The sequence below is a fragment of the Asparagus officinalis genome, chromosome 7 (assembly GCF_001876935.1).
Source record: "Asparagus officinalis chromosome 7, Aspof.V1, whole genome shotgun sequence".
In the NCBI taxonomy this organism is placed as follows: domain Eukaryota; kingdom Viridiplantae; phylum Streptophyta; class Magnoliopsida; order Asparagales; family Asparagaceae; genus Asparagus; species Asparagus officinalis.
The window spans coordinates 149,535,773-149,542,351 of record NC_033800.1 but is presented as its reverse complement, the minus strand read 5'-3'; positions in this window follow the sequence as shown (position 1 = coordinate 149,542,351).

Sequence of the window (6,579 nt, the reverse complement as noted above, 5' to 3'; positions counted from 1 at the left end):
TATTACCCAGAAAGTGGTCAGGACTGCTGTTAGTAAAACGAGCATATCTTTATCTAGGAATACTATTTTTAGGAGTGATTTTCTGTATTGAAAACTAGATTCACACATCTTTCAATTGGCACTAGTTTGGTTCAGTTTGAAGTTTAATTTCTATACCCAGTTTTTAGTTAAAGTTTATACACGTGTAGCAATTTTCTGCAGAACATGTCATTAATAAAAAGAGTATATCTTTCTCTATACAAACTCTTTTTAAGAATGATTTTCTTATTTAGAAACTAGATTCATATATCTTTCATTTGGAACTAGTTTATTTCAATTTGGAGTTCATTTGCTATACCTAGTTTTTAGTTAAAAATCATACCCGTGCAACAATTTTCTACAGAATATATATACCACTAGTAAATCTCTTTAATTTCTCATATATAAAAGAAATTGATTATTAAAGTATGATAGAATTACACATGAAAAGAGATATAATTCGTTTTAAAATTTGATTTCAATCCTAGATATCACAACCTTAGCTTTTATCATTATGACTAGTTTACAAGAAGAACTCAAATAATCAAATAAACTAGGATTTTTACATGTTAAAACTTAGTTTTCAATTTTAAAATGAAATTTATATTAATCCTAATGATCATGATCATAAATCTAATTCCAACAGAAATTACAGTTCTATCATCAAAGAAATTGTAGTTCTAGCATTAACATGATTATCAAAATTTACGCTTCAAGGATTTTATTCATCAAAATCAAATTTTTGACATAACAGTAAGCTTACACAAGAAAAATATCGTTCTTAACTTCTTAAAATTTCAACCTAAAATATAGGGAAGGTTTGGATGAGGGTAATTTTGCCTCAATGTCGCTGATAATCCCAAACAACGTTCGTGCGAGATCCCCCTTCACTGCAACTGCTATCTCTTCTCAATAAATGTCACAGGAAACACTATGTTTTATCTTCACCAATGCCACAGGAAAAGTTCAAATGCTACATGAACGTTTTGAGAGGAGGAAGAGATGTTCTGGAGAGAGTTTGGAAGCTGGTAAAAAGGGTTTGGGGTTGTTTTTCTTTGACAAAATCCCCTTAGAGAAGATGGGTTAACTGGTTTGAAACTGAGAACTGAGTTTACAAGTTCTTAGTTTTGGGTTTCTTCTTTGATTTGGAGAGATGAAAATGAATGGGTATTTATGCAATTGGTTTGTTTTTTTGTCAGTACAATTACATATATTTTAAGCTAATGATGAATGTTGACATCTAGCTGTTGGCCTTCTTGTTTTGATGATGTTTAACAAATAATTTACTACTAATATTATTTATCTAGTGTTTGTGTTTTCCTATTTATTGTAGACAAACAATAAGTTGGAGGATGGATGAAATTGCGCCTATATGATCATATCCAATGGAGGTTGGAGGAATAGTGGTTGAAGCCTATGCAATTCAAAGTTGAAGATCTAAGTTCAAGCTTTATCCGTAAGTTTACCAAGTCGAACTTATTGAAGACCTATAGCTTGGGTAATCTAGTTTAGGAGTTTATATTATGTGTGTTAAGTACTTTAAGCAAGTTTATATAAATATGAAATTACATATTTCATATTTATTATTGTGTTTTGGTTTAATTTCATAAATATAAAACACATATAGATTCATATACATCCTCATATGTTTCATACTCTATTATGTTTGAATTTATATTGCATAGAATATATAATTTTGTGAAAATATTATTTTATTGGTTTTTGGACTTAACAATAATTATATACATTTTTTACTAAGTCTATATAATCATTTTGTAATGTTTCAAAACATGGTTAAGCTAAAATGTCAAAACTCATATGTTTACATTTTTATGTTTTGGACTATTTTGCAAAATGATAATATTTTTTATTTGGGAGGTCTTTTTTAAAAACCAGTTTTTACAGCATGTGTATTATCATGTCTACAATCATTTCCCAAAGTTTTATATTTTTCTGAATTTATTTGCTATTTTTAAAGGCAGTTTAAAAATTAGCATGTTATTTTCAAACTTGGATATTTGAAATATCAGTTCGCGGTCGACCGCCCTTGGCGCTGCGGTCGACCACCGATAGTCCAGAGACTGTGCTCTATTTTTCAACAGCTCACGGTTGACCGCCCTTGGCACTATGGTCGACTGATAATTTTTTCAGAGACTGCTTTTATTTTTTATCAGATCGCGATCGACCGTAGAAAATCCAGAGAGTCAGCTTTGTTTTTTAGCTGTTCACGATCGACCGAACTTGCCTCTACGGTCGATCGTGACTTTTCTAGTTTGTCATCCCAACGGCTAGTTTTTCCCGCAGTCGATCGCCAGTGGCTTTGCGGTCGACCGCCGAGTTTGTCATCCCAACGGCTAGTTTTTCCCGCAGTCGATCGCCAGTGGCTTTGCGGTCGACCGCCGATCAATAACGGCTATATTTCTGCACTTTCCAGATTTTGTGGGATTTGATTTTTTTGGTCATTTTTCTTGGGTTTTTGTTGATGTTTTGGGTTCCTATAAATACCCCCTTGCTCTCATCTTTCAGATCATCAACTAAGAAATTTTTTAATAAGGTTTAACAAGGGTTTGAAGTTTTGTTTAGTGCTTGTTTAAAAAGCTTTTAAGCTTTTGAGAGTTTGTTTTGTAAAAACAATTTCACAAGGGCTTGAGGAAGATCATCCATCGGTGTTTGAGCATCCAACTCTTCTCCCTCACTCTCTTGATCTATTGAGAAGTTTTCAAAACTCATATCTATCTTTACTCTTACATATTTGTTTGATTATCATTCATTAAAGCTAGTTTTTATATTGAGTTTAGATTTGATAAATCTCATTGTTACACACACCTACTTTGAGCTTATAGTATTCTCTTACATAGTATTATTGGGGTTGTGAGAGATTATAACTTTGAGTTATGCTTAACTTAGTTCTCATCTTGTTTAGAGAACAAATCAATTATTGTTATTGTGCTTAATTATGAGGATCACTTTGTATTACACTGGTACACCAAGAGGAGTGTGTGGTTAGAGATGGGGTCATCCCAAGAGGAGTGGGGTATGTGGTAATGCCTAGAGAGAGGTTATAATTCTTAACACTTGAGGGAGACATGGACTAAAGACCAACACTTGAGGTGGTAGTTAGCGTAGTTACATTGTGAGTGTGGATTGTAAAGTTTTCGGTTAGCTAGAAAACCGTATTGTGTGGTGTAAACGTTTTTCGGGTAAGCGTAGAAAACCCCGTGTGATAGTGGAGATCTCCTTGAGGTGAGGAGCGGGGACGTAGGTCATGAGGACCGAACCTCGTGAACATATCGTTTGTTTGTGATTGTATTGGCACATTTTCTTTTGTGTTTATCATTATATCGCCTTTGTCAATTACTCATTGTTTATATTGCCCACTATCTTATTTATCTTGTTTATCGATTGTTTACCATTGTGTTATTTATAAATCCTTGCATATATTTCACCATAAGGTGATTTAAGATTTATTAGAAAGCTGTTAAAGAGACCTACAACTTTGATGTTTTGAGTTATTCCAGATTCTAACTACAATAGTGTGTAAAATACCTAAACTCGTAACTAGTCACGTCCGTGATTTGTGCATTTGCACTCGTATATTCACGTATATACATTGAATTGATCTCAAATCAATTCCTAGCATATTTAAATGTCAAAATATGATATTTATTTTTATATAACATATTTATTATTATTTATCATAAAATATTTAATTTTTTGGGGTTTTACAATTATTTTTTATTTTGACCAAATAGCAATTATGTATATATAGTTAAAAACCCTTGACTTTCGTGGGATATAACCCACAATTTTTTAAAATTATGTTCATTTAGACCAAATGAAAATCAAGTATGCCTAGTTAAAAATTATTAATTTTCATGTGCTATAATCCATAATTTTTATAATTTGTGCTCATTTCACTCAAATGGATATTAAGTATATGTATATCAAAATTCATGATTTTCATTGGCTATAACCCAAGATTTTTGTCAAATTTCGTTTATATTCAATCAGATGGCAATCAAGTATCAAAATCAATGATTTTCACTGGTTACAACCCATGATTTTTTATAATTTTTTTCATGTCGGCCGAATGACAAATAAGTATATGTACATGAAATTTGTGATTTTTATGGACTATAATCTATAATCTTTGTCAAAATTTCCTTATTTCCATCAAAAGCAATTATTGTTTTACACATTATTTAAAATTCATGATTTTCATGGGCACTTATGATTTTCTCAATTTTTTGACCAAATGAAAATAAAGTATTTCTACGTCAAAATTTGCATTTTTATGGGCTATAATCCATAATTTTTTTTTCAAATTTTATTTATTTTGGCTAAATGGCAATTAAATATGCATAGTATAAGATTCATCATTTTCATGGGATATAATCCATAATATTTGTCAAACTTCAGTCATTTCTATCAAATGGAAATTAACTGCACTTTGATCAAAATTTATAATTTTTATTGGCTATATAGTGTGTTGTGAATATGTGTCAAGATTGCAAGTGCACAATCAAATTATAGTATAGTTATAATGTCGATCCCATGTGGAAGGTGTTGTAGGAGATAAACCAAATTTTATTATTAGGTTGTGTGTTGTGTGGACAACTAGAAGTGATGAATGTGGATGTGGATAGATAAAGAGAGTGGGTGTGATTGTTTTCAAATAAGAAAAAACTAGATTAAGAGTGAAGAAAGAAAGATGAGGAAATTAGAGGAAAACAAAATCAAGAAATAAATACAAGGAAATCAAGAACAAAGAGAAAAATCACAAAGTAAAAGATGGAGGAAATCAATTAAAGATATGAGGAATATAAATTTGAATCCACTAGTCAATTTTATTTATAATTTATGAACTATTCTCTTTTTGTCACTTTTTACTTCAGATTTATTAAGCATAGACTATCAAACCACTTAAGGAAAGTATAACCTATCAAATTATCATCCAAGTAAAATTAACATTCATGAAAAGAATAACAACTAGATATTAATTCTAGAATTAACAAGCATAGTCTATCGAACCAATCAAGATAGGCATAGATTATTAAATTTTTCTTCTACATATTAGTTCTCTAATTGATTATCCTAAACATAATCATTGTAAACACAAGAGAGCAGTTCATAAATTATAAAAAAAATTAAACTAGTTTCATACAATTCTAGATTTTTTACAAGATTTTAGTTACACATGTTGGGAAATAAAGAAATAAAATCTAAACTAGAGAGTATAAAAGAAATAGAATAAAATACAAAAAAAACTAAAAAAAATCAAGAATAAGAACAAATAAATAAAGATATATACTATGAAAATAAATCTAGACTATAAAATAGAAGTACAAGAAAATAAATCTATACTACTAAAAAATGTAAGAAAATAATAAAAAATAGAGAACATAAAGGAAGTTCTATTCTATAAAGCATCAACATAAATCTAATCTACCAAATAAAAATAAAATCCCTAAACATGAATATCTAAGCAAAAATAAAGAGAAAAGGGAAAACTTACATTGCAATAGGGTTCTAGCCTCTTGAAGTCAAATCTCCTATCTTCATCTTTATCTTCATCATCAAATAAAGAGAAGGAAAGAAAAATATGAAGTGTTAAAAAAAATCTTTTTATTAATTGTAACAAAGTTATAGTTTTGGAAGGACTTCTCAATTAAGAGTAACCCTCCTCTCAAAATAGAGTTTTTATAAAAAATTTCACACTCAAACCCCTCACCTCTACCCCTATTTATATCCTACAATAATGAATAAGAACCCTTGTATTTAGCTTGGAGATCAAAGATTATAATCTCAGCCAAAAAACTATTTCTATTACGAACCAATCGGTTGGCCAAGCGATTGGCCAATTGGTTGGCCAACTGATTGTTGGTTGGCCAACCGATTGGTTTACAACATATTTTTAATTTTATTGATTTCTTGACATAATTTCTTCATGAATCCTAGAGATTTCTTAGGCCCTCTTTTGTCTTCATATTTGGGCTTCAATAAATAGTAGAAAATCAGAGAATTCGATTTTTGGGGCTTTTATTCATTAATTCTTTATTAACTTACAAATTAAGATAAAACATGTTATGAATGACATATTTATTTAAATAAGATAGATAATAAGGGTAAAAATGTAATAAAAATATAATTATCACTATAACCCATGATTTTGTCAAATTTCATTCGTTTCAACCACACACAATTAAGTACATATAGTTCAAAGTTAATGATTTTCATGGGCTATAACTCGTAATTTATGCAAGTTTTATTCATTTTGACCAAATGCATATTGAATATGTGTAAATGCAGTTTTTTTGCTTTTTATGGGCTATACCATAACTTTTGCCAAAATTTGTTCATTTTGATCAAATAAATATTAATTTTTCATTCGTTTGAACCAAATGCGTACTAAATGCATGTGCATAATTTTTTATTTTTATGGGTTATACCATGATTTTTGTCAAAATTTGTTCATTTTGATCAAATGGAGCTTAAGTATGAATAATTTTAAATTCATAGGCTATAACCCATGATTTTTATAATTGGTGTTCATATCGATTA